Raw genomic sequence first — 16,511 nt, 5'->3', positions numbered from 1 at the left:
TAACTGACAGAATCTATGGATGGAAGGCTGTTGAGTGTCATCATAAAGAAAGGTGGCTATATTGATCACTAATTTTTTGGGTTTTTGTTTTTGCATGTCAGAAATGTTTATTTCTAAATTTTGTGCACTGATATTGGTTTACCTGGTGAAAATAAACAAGTGAGATGGGATTATATTTGGTTTTTATTAAGTTGCCTAATAATTCTGCACAGTAATAGTTACCTGCACAAACAGATATCCTCCTAAGATAGCCAAATCTAAAAAAAAAACACTCCAACTTCCAAAAATATTAAGCTTGGATATTTATGAGTCTTTTGGGTTGATTGAGAACATAGTTGTTGATCAATAATAAAAATAATCCTCTAAAATACAACTTGCCTAATAATTCTGCACACAGTGTATAGTGAATAAATCCTACTTCTACATAACAAAACAGACAGTGCAAAGACTAATATTACCAATAATTCCAGTATTCACTTCTATATACCAAAACAGAGTGACAGAATTGCACAGCAAAACTAAGTTGTTCTCCTTCCCCGTCTTTTCCTTCTGGTCTGGGCCACCATGGTGACTTCTTGACAACTTATATCTGCAGAGTGTGTAACACAGTTGTACTTTGCTTCTCACATTAAGCACATCCCCATCTATTCCCAACCTGCACAAACTCCCCATCATGCTGCTACGCACCAGTTCTGTGACACAAGAAATAACGCCACCCTGAGTGTCCTAATACAGTAATAATGCCTCCAGAGTGCCCCTCCAGTAAATCCTCCAGTAATAATGCACCCCCCAGAGTACTCCATCCAGTAATAATGCCCCCTCCAATAATAATGCTCTCCCAGAGTGTCATCTTCGGTAATAATGTCCCTTAAAGTGCCACCTTCATTAATAATGCTTCCCCCAGTGTGGCCCTGTCAGTAATGATGTCCCCTGAGTGCACTCTACACTAATATTGTCTCCCATAGTGCTCCATTCAGTTTTAAAACCTCCAGAGTATCCTTTCAGTAATAATGCTTCTTTCAGAGTGCCCTCCTCAATAATAAGTGACCCAGAGTGTTCCCTTCAGTAACAATGCCCCCAGAGTAACTCCCTTCAGTAACAATGCCCCCAGAGTAACTCCCTTCAGTAATAAAACCTCAAGAGTGCCCCCTTCACCAATAATGTCCCCCATAGTGCCCCATTCAGTAATAAAACCTACAGAGTGCCCATTCAGTAATAGTGGCCCGAGACTGCCCGTTTCAGTAATAATACTCCCAGAGTACCGTCTTCAAAAACGATGCCCCCCAAGTGCCCCCTTCATTAATATGAAGATAGCCCCCTCCAGTAATAATACCCAGCATGCCATACCTCCCGGTCCGGGACCCGTGCCCTGGATCTTTGGCTATAGCGATGCCACTGTTTCAAGTCCTAAAGATCTTTATGGACCTGTAAGTAAATGTGCATATACAGTTGTGCTCAAAAGTTTACATACCCTGGCAGAATTTTTCCTTTCTTGGCCTTGTTTCAGAGAATATAAATGATAATAAAAAAAACTTTTTCTCCACTCATGGTTATTGTCAAACTACTGTGTTTTCACTTTTTAAATCTTAATGACAACCAAAAACATCAAAATGACCCTGATCACAAGTTCACATACCCCAGTTCTTAATACCATGTATTGCCCCCTCTAACATCTTTGACAGCTTGAAGTCTTTTGTGGTAGTTGTGGATGAGGTTCTTTATTTTCTCAGATGGTAAAGCTGCCCATTCTTTTTGGCAAAAAGCCTCCAGTTCCTGTAAATTCCTGGTCTGTCTAGCATGAACTGCACGTTTGAGATCTCCCCAGAGTGGCTCAATGATATTGAGGTCAGGAGACTGAGATGGTCACTCCAGAACCTTCACTTTGTTCTGCTGTAGCCAATGACAGGTGAACTTGGCCTTGTGTTTTGGATCGCTGTCATGTTGGAACGTCCAAGTACGTCCCATGCGCAGCTTCCGGGCTGATGAGTGCAAATTTGACTTCAGTATTTGCTGATAACGTGCTGCATTCATCTTTCCTTCAACTTTTACCAAGTTTCCTGTGCCTTTGTAGCTCACACGTCCCCAAAACATCAGCGATCCACCTTCGTGCTTTACTGTAGGAATAGTGTTCCTTTCATCATAGGCTTGTTGACCTCTCTCCAAATGTAACGTTTATGGTTGTGGCCAAAAAGTTCAATTTTGATCTCATCACTCTAAATTATTTTGTTCCAGAAGTTTTGAGGCTAGTCTCTGTGCTGTTTGACGTATGAGATACTTTGTGGTATTTGCGCAGTAATGGCTTTCTTCTGGCGACTCGACCATGCAGCCCATTTTTCTTCAAGTGCCTCCTTATTGTGCATCTTGAAACAGCCACACCGCTAGTTTTCAGAGAGTCCTGAATTTCTGCTGATGTTATTTGTGGGTTTTTCTTTGCATCCCAAACAATTTTCCTGGCAGTTGTGGCCGAAATGTTTGTTGGTCTACCTGAACGTGGTTTGGTTTTTACAGAGCCCCTGATTTTCCATTTGTTAATCACAGTTTCAACGCTGCTGACTGGCATTATCAATTCCTTGGATATTTTTTTGTATCCCTTTCATGTGTTAAACAGTTCAACTACCTTTTCCCATAGATCCGTTGACAATTCTTTTGCTCTCCCCATGACTCACAATCCAGAAACGTCAGTGGCTGGATGAAAGATGCAAGAGTCTGTCTGGATCCCAGAAACTCACTCAGCACACACGCTGATTACAAGCAAACAGGTCACAGGTGAGGATGTTACCTTTAGCAGCCATTCAAACCCATGTCTGTCAAATTCTGTGCATGTTATCAGGCCAAAATCACCAGGGTATGTGAACTTTTGATCAGGGTCATTTGGCTGTTTTTGGTTGTCATTAAGATTTAAAAAGAGAAAACACAGTAGTTTGACAATAAATGGCTTCACCCAAACAATAACCATGAGTGGAGAAAAAGTTTTTTTGTTATCATTCATATTCTCTGAAAGGCCAAGAAAGGAAAAATTCTGCCGGGGTATGTAAACTTTTGAGCACAACTGTATAATCCTGAGGAAATACCATAAATATTGTAGCCCCTGCATTAGTTGGGGAATGATGCAAATTGTAATTTGTCCTCAAATCTATAAAGTTGGGGAGATTAAATTTTTTGCAACAAAAACATGATGTGCATGCCTTCCACTATGTTTACTGTGTGTTTTATACACTTTTTGTGCCTTATCCTGTAAGGGGATCATGTAACTTCATGGACAAGAGTTTCACTTCAGGCTCAAAAGTCTAAAATTGAGTCAAATGTATCAATATGGTTCAGTCTGTTTGATAAATTTGTTGCATCTTTAGACTGTCTAGTCTAGGGGAGAATTTAACAAAAGTTTTGTGGCCATTTTTTTATGATTAAAAAAAGTGCAGCACGGTGGCGCAGTGGTTAGCACTGCAGCCTTGCAGCGCTGAGGTCCTGAGTTCAAATCCCACAAAGGACAACATCTGCAAGGAGTTTGTATGTTCTCCCCGTGTTTGTGTGGGTTTCCTCCAGATTCTCCGGTTTCCTTTCACACTCCAAAGACATACTGATAGGGAATGTAGATTGTGAGCCCCAATGGGGACAGTGCCAATATTGTATGAATTGTAAAGCGCTGCAGAATATGTTGGCACTATATAAATAAAAACATTATTATTATTAAGTGCAAATTTGACATCTGCCATCTTTGAGCAAATGTGTGACTTTTTGCCGTTACCGTCTGGCGACAGTTACCTATGCAAAACAGGTTTAAGCCAGTCACTAAAAAAATAGCTACAATCCGTTCCAGTGGGGGTGGGTGTCATGAAAAGTGAAAAATCAATTCTGGATAGAAACATTACATCTATAGATGCGCCAAATGTATCAAACATTGTATGAAATTGATAAACTTGGCACAATGGTAAAACATTCACAGATAACTTTAAAAAAAAAAACTTATTATGAATTCCAATAAAAGTGTCTAAAACATTAATAAGTGTGGCAGATGGCATGTGCACCAGAATTCTGGCTCAAGTTGAGACAGATTTCTGCCACATTTTTCTTGCCAAAATCTGACCATTCTGTGTTCATTAAATGATCAATATTTTAGTATTGATACCAATTTATTTTCTTAACCTATACCAAATTTTGGAGGGTTTCAGCTTTCAAAAGAGTAATTTATAAAACCAATGGATGAATTTAATGTCAGGTTATAAGCTTTTATTTACATAACATGGATAAGCGACATAACTTCTGTCAGGGAGTGTAAAATGCTCGGGTGCTCGAAGCTCGGGCTGAGCACATCATGATACTCGGGTGCTCGACCCTAGCAACGAGCCCAATGCAAGTCTATGGGAAACTCGAGCATTTTTCTGGCGGTCCCCCCTGGCAGTCTGCAGAAGGTCAAAAACTGCCCAAATCGATGCGAACAGTGCTCAATGAAGCATGGCAGGCAGAATATATAGGCAGGCAGGGTATATAGGAGGGTGCATGAAAAACATAGCAGGGCACTGGGAACACACTAGTGCCCTCTGATTTTCATGCACCCGTCTCTTTAAAAAAGCCGGCAATTCAGCAGCCGCACACAGTTATAACACCGGTAACCGACAATTTAGAACAGAAAGAATAGAGCATCACACATAGATTAGATAGATAGAAACATGTCAGTCACATATATAATAAGTACAGTGACAGTGTTGGTTACTGTACTTGTCATTTAGTGTTAAAATAAAGTATTTATTAAAAAAAAATTGGCGTGGGGTTCCCCATAATTTTAGTCTCTAGCAAAGGTTAAGCAGACGGCTGGGGCAGATGTTTGAAGCCTGGGAAGGGGGTAATACCCACAGAGCTTCCCAGGCTACTACTAATATCAGCCCCCAGCTGAATACCTAGCCATTACTGGCTATTAAAATGGGGGACCCAAAAAAAATGACATGGGGTCCCCCTATTTTAATAGCTAGCAAAGGTTAGGCAGACAGTTGGGGGCTGATATTAATAGCCCAGGAAGGGTGCCATGAATATTGGCCCCCTCCCAGGCTAGAAACACCAGCCCTCAGCCGCCCCAGAAATGGCGCATCCATAGGATGTGCCAATTCTCGCACTTAGCCTCGCTCTTCCCCCTGCCCTGGTGTGGTGGCAAGTGGGGTAATAGGGCTGGGGTTGATGTCAGCTTATAATGCCAGCTGACATCAAGCCCAGGTTAGTAATGGGGAGGCATCTATAAGACGCCCCCATTACTAACCCCATAGTGAAAGTGAAATGTAAAATAAAAACACCAACACCCAGAATAAAATCTTTTAATTGAAATAAACAGACAATACTTTAATATTCTAAATTAAACTGTACTTACCGTCACGTCCATTCCAGCTGAAGCCAATGTCTCCTGCAATAAAAGTAAAATAATTAACCAGCCTCATCCTTACCTTTCCATGGTTCCCACGATGGCTCCAGCTCTGCTACATCGAGATGCGCCATTTCTGGGACGGCTGAGGGCTGGTGTTTCTAGCCTTGGAGGGGGCCAATATTCATGGCACCCTTCCTGGGCTATTAATATCAGCCCCCAGCTGTCTGCCTAGCCTTTGCTAGCTATTAAAATAGGGGGACCCCACATCATTTTTTTTTGGGTCCCCCATTTTAATAGCCAGTAAAGGCTAGGTATTCAGCTGGGGGTTGATATTAGCAGCCTGGGAAGCTCCGTGGGTATTACCCCCTTCCCAGGCTTCAAACATCTGCCCCAGCTGTCTGCTTAACCTTTGCTAGAGACTAAAATTATGGGGAACCCCACGCCAATTTTTTTTTTAATAAATCCTTTATTTTAACACTAAATGACAAGTACAGTAACCAACACTGTCACTGTACTTATTATATATGCGACTGACATGTTTCTATCTATCTAATCTATGTGTGATGCTCTATTCTTTCTGTTCTAAATTGTCGGGTACCGGTGTTATAACTGTGTGCGGCTGCTGAATTGCCGGCTTTTCATGTTTCACTGACACTGTTCCAATCGATTTGGGCAATCACTGTAATGCCACAACCACCATGGCTGCGGCATTACAATGAGTGGCAGGCAATTCCTGCATGTTGATTGGCGCTCTAAATAGCACCAAGCATGCAGGAAAGGGACCTGAGCTCCCGCCCGAGCATCGCGCAAGTATTCAGCGAGCTCCGAGCATCTCGAGTACTGAGATGCTCGGGTGAGTACCGAGCAGTGGCGAGCATGCTCGCTCATCACTAATCTGCATACGTCACGTCAAGTCGGGCATGAGCCAGTGACGCGCCACTCACTGATTGATGGGCTGTGGACTGGGCAGGGAAGCGCTTCACAGCCCAGCATTCACTGCATGCTTTCCCAATGAATGCAGGAGAGGGAAAGCACGCGGTGAATAATGGGCTGTGACGCGCTTCCCCACTCTGTCCACAGCCCTTCAATCAGTGGGTAGCGCGTCACTGGCTCAAGCCCGACTTGACGTGACGTATGCGGATGCCAGAGCCGGCTGCAGCCAGGGGTCACGTGATCCCTGTGAGCGGCCAGTGATAGCGCCGCTCACAGGCAATAAAGAACACACAAGGTAATTAGAAAAAAAAACTTCTCTCCACAGTTGAAATACATTGGGGGCATTTTAAATAGTAGTGGACAGCCTCTTTAAAGCAACTACTTGAAAATGTTTCTGTCACAGCAAATTTTAAATTTTCCCACCTAACTCCTTTGAAAAATATGTTATTGCAGTGTAAATATGTAATATACATGCATATAGTTCAAATTCAATAGAGAAATCTTGTCTTGACATGTAACAGACATGCCCAGACCTGTCTATAATCGTGGCATTTTGCCATAGATACGACCTCATTATATATGCAGCATCAGCTACAGGCCGGTCGAATTTCGAGTTTACCGTTTCCTCGATCAATCCTCATTGCAATTGCTTGATATACAGTACAGACCAAAAGTTTGGACACACCTTCTCATTTAAAGATTTTTCTGTATTTTCATGACTATGAAAATTGTACATTCACACTGAAGGCATCAAAACTATGAATTAACACATGTGGAATTATATACTTAACAAAAAAGTGTGAAACAACTGAAAATATGTCTTATATTCTAGGTTCTTAAAAGTAGCCACCTTTTGCTTTGATGACTGCTTTGCACACTCTTGGCATTCTCTTGATGAGCTTCAAGAGGTAGTCACCGGAAATGGTTTTCACTTCACAGGTGTGCCCTGTCAGGTTTAATAAGTGGGATTTCTTGCCTTATAAATGGGGTTGGGACCATCAGTTGGGTTGTGCAGAAGTCTGGTGGATACACAGCTGATAGTCCTACTGAATAGACTGTTAGAATTTGTATTATGGCAAGAAAAAAGCAGCTAAGTAAAGAAAAACGAGTGGCCATCATTACTTTAAGAAATGAAGGTCAGTCAGTGCGAAAAATTAGGAAAACTTCGAAAGTGTCCCCAAGTGCAGCTGCAAAAACCATCAAGCGCTACAAAGAAACTGGCTCACATGAGGACCGCCCCAAGAAAGGAAGACCAAGAGTCACCTCTGCTTCTGAGGATAAGTTTATCCGAGTCACCAGCCTCAGAAATCGCAGGTTAACAGCAGCTCAGATTAGAGACCAGGTCAATGCCACACAGAGTTCTAGCATCAGACACATCTCTACAACAACTGTTAAGAGGAGACTTTGTGCAGCAGGCCTTCATGGTAAAATAGCTGCTAGGAAACCACTGCTAAGGACAGGCAACAAGCAGAAGAGACTTGTTTGGGCTAAAGAACACAAGGAATGGACATTAGACTAGTGGAAATCTGTGCTTTGGTCTGATGAGTCCAAATTTGAGATCTTTGGTTCCAACCACCGTGTCTTTGTGCGACGCAGAAAAGGTGAACGGATGGACTCTACATGCCTGGTTCCCACCGTGAAGCATGGAGGAGGAGGTGTGATGGTGTGGGGGTGCTTTGCTAGTGTCACTGTTGGGGATATATTCAAAATTGAAAGCATACTGAACCAGCATGGCTTCCACAGCATCTTGCAGCGGCATGCTATTCCATCCGGTTTGCATTTAATTGGACCATCATTTATTTTTCAACAGGACAATGACCCCAAACACATCTCCAGGCTATGTAAGGGCTATTTGACCAAGAGGGAGAGTGATGGGGTTCTATGCCAGATGACCTGGCCTCCACAGTCACCAGACCTGAACCCAATCGAAATGGTTTGGGGTGAGCTGGACCGCAGAGTGAAGGCAAAAGGGCCAACAAGTGCTAAGCATCTCTGGGAACTCCTTCAAGATTGTTGGAAGACCATTTCCGGTGACTACCTCTTGAAGCTCGTCAAGAGAATGCCAAGAGTGTGCAAAGCAGTCATCAAAGCAAAATGTGGCTACTTTGAAGAACCTAGAATATAAGACATATTTTCAGGTTTTCACACTTTTTTGTTAAGTATATAATTCCACATGTGTTAATTCATAGTTTTGATGCCTTCAGTGTGAATGTACAATTTTCATAGTCATGAAAATACTGAAAAATCTTTAAATGAAAAGGTGTGTCCAAACTTTCGGTCTGTACTGTATATCTCTAGCATTTTGTAATAAATCAACTCTGAAATGCAGTAATAGCTGTGACACTTTCTGTTACATTTGCGGTGAGTACACTTTGTTATGGTAAATATACTTTGCTTTGATTATTATTTTAGACAATTAAATATACATACATATCTTTGATAATTTTGTATATTAATATTAGCTTTATAAGTGTTATTCGTTGTATCTAATATAGAGCTGTCTCTGTATTGAAGCTTTCCTTTGTTTCTGAAAGTATAGTAAACTACAGGGTGGGCCATTTATATGGATACACCTAAATGAAATGGGAATGGTTGGTGATATCAACTTCCTGTTTGTGGCACATTTGTATATGGGAGGGGAAAAACTTTTCCAGATGGGTGGTGATCATGGCGGCCATTTTGAAGTCGGTCATTTTGGATCCAACTTTATTTTTTTCAATGGGAAGAGGGTCGTGTGACACATCAAACTTATTGAGAATTTCATAAGAAAAACAATGGTGTGCTTGGTTTTAACGTAAATTTATTCTTTCATGAGTTTTTTACAAGTTTATGACCACTTATAAAATGTGTTCAAAGTGCTGCCCATTGTGTTGGATTGTCAATGCAACCCTCTTCTCTCACTCTTGACACACTGATAGCAACACCGCAGAAGAAATGCTAGCACAGGCTTCCAGTATCCATTGTTTCAGATACTGCACATCTCGTATCTTCAAAACACTATTCCAAAGACATATATAATACATATTGGCTGGAGATCAACTTGGTCATACCTCCCCATTTAGTAAATATGGACAAAACTATGCAGTGGATCCCTAATGATACAACCTAAACTTGGAATAAATCCAAATACCACTTGCAAATATTTATAACAACATTCTTTATTGAAATATTTTTAAAAATTCATTTTACAAAACCACAAATGATTAAAAGAATTCAAGAGGATAGGATGAGTCAAAAGAATGTGGGCACTTATGGACCAGGATACATCCCCGATGTTGAGATCTCATACATATAAATTGGTGGTCATAGGAGGGGTTTTCTTTCCAATATAAGCCCCACCTCTCCACCCAGTAAACAGCATAGGGTGTAAGTATACCAAAAAAGGTCCCTGCATAGGGCTCAGCTCGATCTAAACCTTACTGTTGGATATACCTATATAACTCCTAAAATAATATAAGTCTATGCGAAAGAGTTATAAGCTAATGCCCTCCCAAATAGGAGCACCGGTTTAAGTTATCGAACTTACCCATCAGGAATGTAAAAGTGCCCGGTACCGCACTGCAAGTAACGCCCCGACGCGTGTTTCGCACACTCAGTGCTTTCTCAAGGGGAGTGTATTTCTACCCTGTTGGTGTTAGTGCAGGAGAGGCCTGAACTGTGGGATCCATGTGATTCAAATGATCAAAACAGAAAAGTTAAGGATGCATCGTGGACTTCCAAATGGAAATGAGTATGTGCTTATCTTGCCTCTTTTTTTTTCTTCTTTTTTTCACATTTACATTTATTATTAGTTTGGCTTTTGTTAGGATATTGAATTGAAACCTTGGTCCCTTTGCAAGTTCAAAGCGTCATTATGTGTAAGTGTACACATGTCCATACCTACGTTTGGTTTGTTTCAGTGAATGATGTGACACGCAGACGGAGGAGCTGTCGCGATCAGTATAGGAGGGAGTGTCAGAGTCGCCAGAAAAGTGGTGCAGGAGGTGGGAAAAGGCGGCCATTCCTCTACATGAGCCGCTTGAGTTTTTTGGCACCAATCATGGGGTTAAGACCGTAAGTTTTTTAAACAAATATACATTTTCTAATATGTGTTGATCTTTCATATAGAACGGAATCTAACTTACTGGAAGGTGACCCAGCCTCTGAGGCCGAGCCTGGTCAATCACAACCAGAAGTTGTGATCCGAACATCTGAGGAGGATGCTCCTGGCCCATCTGTGGAGGAGGAGCCCGTCCAAGACATCACAAGGTGACGTTCCAACCGAACAAGAGGAGCACTCCAGAAGCAGCAGCCCAACCCTGGCCCTTGATATATCCCCCCAAATGACTGCAATATCCCAGCGACTTAGACGAAGGAGGGAGCAGCAAAATCTAAATATCCGACGGCAGGTTGACAGTCGCGTTATGGACTACATTTTCCGTACCATATCAGCCGATGGTGAGGAAGAATTTTGCAGAAGTTTGGCTCAGCACATACGGCAAATCCCGCCGCAATTAAGGCTGCCCACAAAATCAGCTATGTTACACCATCTCAATGCTGCCATCCCACCAAATTCCCCACACAACCTTTTTTCATATGTAGAAAGAAACCATCAATCCCAAACTATGAATCAAATATCAACCAGCACTGTCTCATCACCAGGTCCATCTTCAGCATCCTCAGTACACCCTCCTTCTTGCAGTGCTAATCATAATCAGTCAGACCACACTCAAACATCTGGGCAAAATATAGACATAGGTCAGCACAGCATCACTGACCATCTGCCAAACACAGGACATTAAAGAGTTCATGCCCACCAATCATCCATGCAAACACATAGAAACCCACCAATGCATCCATCGTGGTACATCACAAGGCTATTTGACTAGTGACCAGTCCTACCATGGGCCACAAACACAGTATTCTCAAATTTATGGCCAATGTGAAGGTTGGCATCAAGGTGCACATCAGCAAGGCTCATTTTTTGGTCATCGCAGACGAAGAGCCTCCTGGCATTCAGAAAATGCTCCTGGTTGGGCATATGCTCCTCCGGAAGCTTATGGCCATAGCCAAGAAACAATATACCCACCCCGTATCCACCCCCTTGCAAACATCGCACCATTGCCCCCAAACCCACAACAACCCCCCCAACCCCAACCATCCTCAACACCAGCCTCCCCCACCACATCACATCATTCATTTTTGGAATTGTAATTAACAATGAGTAATTACAGTGTCTACGTTTTGTGAAAGGAAATTACTGATTTGTTGTGCCAAAAACATGGTTTATTTTTTGTAATATTGATGATTAGCAAGTAAAGTTACTTTTTTGGTGTTATCACAAAATGTGTCCTCTCATTTAAAAAGGAATGTGTGCATTCATGACATGTTTTTTTACAAGTAAACAAAAACATAGCTTGATTAATATTTAAAGTAAAGTCTAAATCATGAGCAACACTATATATGACACATTATATGGCCACATTTTATTGCCAGAGTATGAATCCCTCAGGCGTCAGAAAATAATCCACAAGAAGTTCACGGATTCTGAGGCCTGAAACATCCCTGTGTCTGGGCAAAGCCTGTGCAACTGGACCAGGATTGTTAGCCAATCCTCCCTCAGCATCCATTGACACAGGCGAATCATGGATACGGGTAAAATTATGTAGGATTACACAGGCCTTTATGACACCGTTAACATTTTGCTTGCTTAACTGGAGGGCACTAAGCAATACCCTCCATTTTGCAGTCAAAATGCCAAAGACACATTCAACCAGACGCCGTGCCCGAGTAAGCCTGCAATTAAAGATCCTACGACGTCGGTCAAGACTACGCCAAGGATAAGGCCTCATGACATATCGGTTCAGCTGAAATGTCTCATCAGCCACTACAACAAAAGGAATTGGCTCACCAGCTGAAGCCGGAAGAGTCCGTGGGGGTGGCACACCCAACTGATTGTCCCGAAGCTGTCGGCCCATTAAGGAAGAATTGAAGATCCTAGAATCTCCAGTTCGTCCATAGGCCTCAATATCTACAATTATAAAATTGTAGTTGCTGTTAACTAATGCCAACAGAACTACAGAAAAATATTGCTTATAATTGTAGTATTGGGACCCTGATTTAGGCGGCTTCTTGACACGGATGTGCTTCCCATCTAAAGCACCCAAACAATTTGGGAAATTACATGTCTGGTACATCCCATTTGTTATGCGTTCCCAGTGTTCAGGGGTCAGCTCCGGCATAACTTTCCCCTTCAGACACTCCCAGATTTGTGCGAGGGGGGCTTGACTATATTTGATATGGTAGTACGTCCAAAGAGAAATTCCAAATGGAGGGCAGCATAGGACTCTCCCGTGGCAAGAAACCTACAATAAAAATTCAGAATGTAAATAAGTGTACTTATACATTTATGTAAAGTAATGGCAAAACGTATACTTGAAGTGTTGTTAGGAATTTACAGGTCATATAGAATAAAAATCCATGGCAAAATATGGTACGTGAAAATGTTATAAATAAACATTTACATATGTTGCAAATCTGTGACATTATAATTTCAAATTACCTCAGGGTAACCAGAAGCCGTTCTTCCGCTGAAATTCATGGGCGAAAACGTGATGTTTGAAAAGTTATGGCTGGACGAAGCTCCGCCAGTAAAATGTCATAGATCTGCAGTGACATTCTGGTGTAGACCATAAATTTGTCAGGATGGCTTCATAGATGTCCATACAGCCTGGAAAAATGACCTCTTGAAGGACGCTGGGTGAGGAGTGGATGCACCCAAAATCTTTGCTGCCTACTAGGAGCCCCAACAGGTGAATATCCAACCCCATACTCCCGGGATAACACCCAGTTAAAGAGGAGCTCCTCAGTAGGATTCAAACTGAGATTCATAGCAGCCATACTTCCTTATAACAATATTTAAATGCAATCCTGAAGAATATATGGATGTGCTCAGCATCACACATGTTGCTAAAGGGGTTAGCACACTGCAATTCCCTACAAATCAAGGATAATTGTTTATTTCAAACTCCTGAGAAAAACGCATCGCATACGGATTGCATACCCATGTCATATGGATGACATACGGATGATCCGCAAAAAAACCAAAACAAAATCGCATGGCACTCGTCCGTTTTGTCGGTCCAGAAAACGGAACTTTTTTTTCACACATATGGGTATGAGCCCTTAAAATGCAGCTTGGCTATACCAAGTACTGCTGCTTTCTCTATGAATGGGACAGTCGTGTGAGAGATCAACACTTTGTCAGAAAGGTCTGGCCACTCCGTGCAAAGCTCGTTGCTGGGCAAAAAAAATATAAAACATGATGCGCTTGTAGATCCGTCAAAGATATTTCTTCCTCCTCTACACATAAAACTCAAGCTAATGAAGAATTTTGTTAAGGGACTAAACAAGCTAGCGGAGGCATCTTGTTACTTGTGACAGAAGTTTCCACGCATCAGTGATGCAAAGATTAGAGAGGGAATTTTTGGTGGCCCACAGATTAGAGAGATAATGAAAGACAGTTACTTAGATGGCCTTCTCCAAGGCTCTGAAAAAGTTGCATGAACAGCCTTAAAAAATGTCCTTTGTAACTTTTTTGGCAATAGAAGAGCGCCGAACTATGTCCAACTGATGGAAAACATGCTCTCTGCGTTCAAATCGATTAACCGTAACATGTCGCTGAAAATACATTTTCTGCATTCCCACTTGGACTTTTTCCCTAACAATCTTGGATCTGTTAGCGATGAACACGGTGAAAGGTTTCATCAGGACATTGCAAAGATGGAGAAACGATACCAGGGCAAGTGGAGTTCTTCAATGCTGTCTGACTACTGTTGGCATTTGATTTGTGATTCACCAATGGCTGATTAGAAGCGAAAATCGGTAGCAAAACATTTTTAACTCTTTATATTTACTGCTGATATGGTTTACAGCTCAATATGCTATCTTTATCATTATGACTTTAATTAAGTCATATTGTTATTATATATATGTATGGCGATTGAGGGGTAGTGATGTGCAAAATATTTAATTTGTTGTATCTTAAAAACCCTACTTGATAGATACCATTGGCTTACATATTCTTGTTCAGCGTTGTGAAATCTGTATGAATCACCCCAAACTATCGAAAAGACAAAAAAAATATAAAAAAATTGTTATTAAGTGAAATCAATGGATCGACGTTAATAATGTACAAATTATGAAAAATGGAAACAAAATTTTTAAAACATTTCAATTTATTCATTATCGAGTATGAGTACCACATGCAGAAATACACACACTTACACACCTTGGACTGCTATCAATTAGGTTATTAATGGTTGTCTGAGGAATGTTCTGCACTTGGGCAAATCATCCAGATCCGCTGCCAGCAGCTCCCTTTTAAATTGCCGACCCATAGTGTCCCAAATGTGCTCATTGGAAGACAAGTCCGGAGATGCTGGAGGCCATGGTAGCTTGTTTAGGCCACGTAGGTTGCTCACAGTAGTATGAGCAACATGTGGCCTGGCGTTGTCATGTTGAAAAACAGCTCCTGGGGAAATGACCATACGACTGGTTTCATGACCAAATCATGGTCAGTGCCAAGCTGTTAGTGTACCTGTAATGAAGACTTTGGGGGTCTGGCTACTGTACATTATGCCACTCTACACCATAATCCTGAAAGTAAGACCTGTGTGATGTTCCCTTGTGAAGGCAGCTATATGGCACTGCCCATGTGGTCTCCAGTCCAATCTGTGGCTATCATTGCATCTAAGACAATATTGGAACTCATCCAGCCTTTTTTGCTATCTTGCTTTGCGCTACGATAGCCTTTGACAGTGTTGACGTGAGGTTAATGCATTACTTGTAGCTGGACGTCTGGTTCGTAGCCCAATGTTGTGCAAACACTCTCTGATGCTCTGTTTGACACCTTAGGCTTGGTATGTGATCTCCAGTTTCACTTGTAGTACAGAATGGCTCAATCGTGGAAACAGTGGTTTGGCTATTTCCTCAACGTGTCCCAAGAGAATTTATTCAACACAACACCCGGCTGCATGTTGCTGTTTGTTATCTAAGCTTCAGGTATTTCTAAGAAACTGGGTTAGGGCAAGGGCACATGTTGAGTATTTGCAGCAGATTTTTCTGCACCAGAGATTAGCGTGTTGGCAGGATAAACACTGAGTAAAATCCATGTATTTCATGGGCATTTTCCCATTTATTTAAATAGGTGAGAAACGATGATATTAACTAACCCTAAGTGTTTTATTGCTGCTTTTTTTTTTTGCCTAGAACAAAACACAGCATTGTACTATACCAGCAAAGCAGATGAGATTTCTGAACACATGCTTCTTTCCCTTGCAGATTGAAGCAATTTCAAATTTTGAGCATGTAAATTCTTTCAGTATTTTTGCAGTGTTTTTCAACCATTCAAATGAAAGGGGAAAAACGTGGCAAATACACGCATATTTCACGTTTTTCCTGCCAAGAGATGTTTTTGGTGGAGAAATGTCTGTGGCAAATACTCAAAAGGGTGATGTGAAGTCAAAGTAAATTTCCTTATCTATTTAGTGACATAATCTAAACTAATTTCTAATATACTTGCATTACAAATTCCCTATCCTTCCCCATACCTCCCAACTTTCGAAAAACAGAAAGAGGGACACATCATGCGACAAATTTTGGCCACACCCCAATCCACGCCCATTTACCATTTCTTACTCCCCTGGCAGGAGGGAGGAGTTGTCAGAGGGGCGCTGGTAATGAGGAGCATTCAGCAGACTCCCGAGGCTGCAGGGTGCAGATCCAAATTCAGGACGGTCCGCTGTATCCGGAACTGTTGGGACTAGAGATGAGCGGATGGATGCCCCGGTCTCTTTTTTCATTATCAAGTGTTTTTCATTGTTATTTTTTTAGTCATTTTAAAAGATGAAAAAATCTCTTAGGCTATGTGCACACGATCCGGAGCCGCTGCGGGTTTGAAGCTGTGGACTTATGCAGCGTCAAACCCGCAGCGGCCAGCTGTTACAGCATAATGAATGGATTTCTAGAAACCCCCTGTCCACTATGCGTCTCCGTGCACCTGCGGAAACTGACATGCGGCGCATCTTAAAGACCAGCAGCATGTGAATTTCTCTTGCGGGTCCGCATGCAGGCTTTCCCCATAGACCTAACCTCTATGAGGAAAGTCTGCATGTGGAAAAAAAAAATGGTGCCGCTCATTTGCATATTGAGCAGAAGCCGCCGGTGGCTATTTCGCTGTGTTGGGGCC

This window comes from Phyllobates terribilis, unplaced genomic scaffold (assembly GCF_046119375.1).
Source record: "Phyllobates terribilis strain yellow unplaced genomic scaffold, ASM4611937v1 Scaffold_1__5_contigs__length_1240528914, whole genome shotgun sequence".
Taxonomy (NCBI): Eukaryota; Metazoa; Chordata; class Amphibia; order Anura; family Dendrobatidae; genus Phyllobates; species Phyllobates terribilis.
This window is presented reverse-complemented; position numbering follows the sequence as displayed.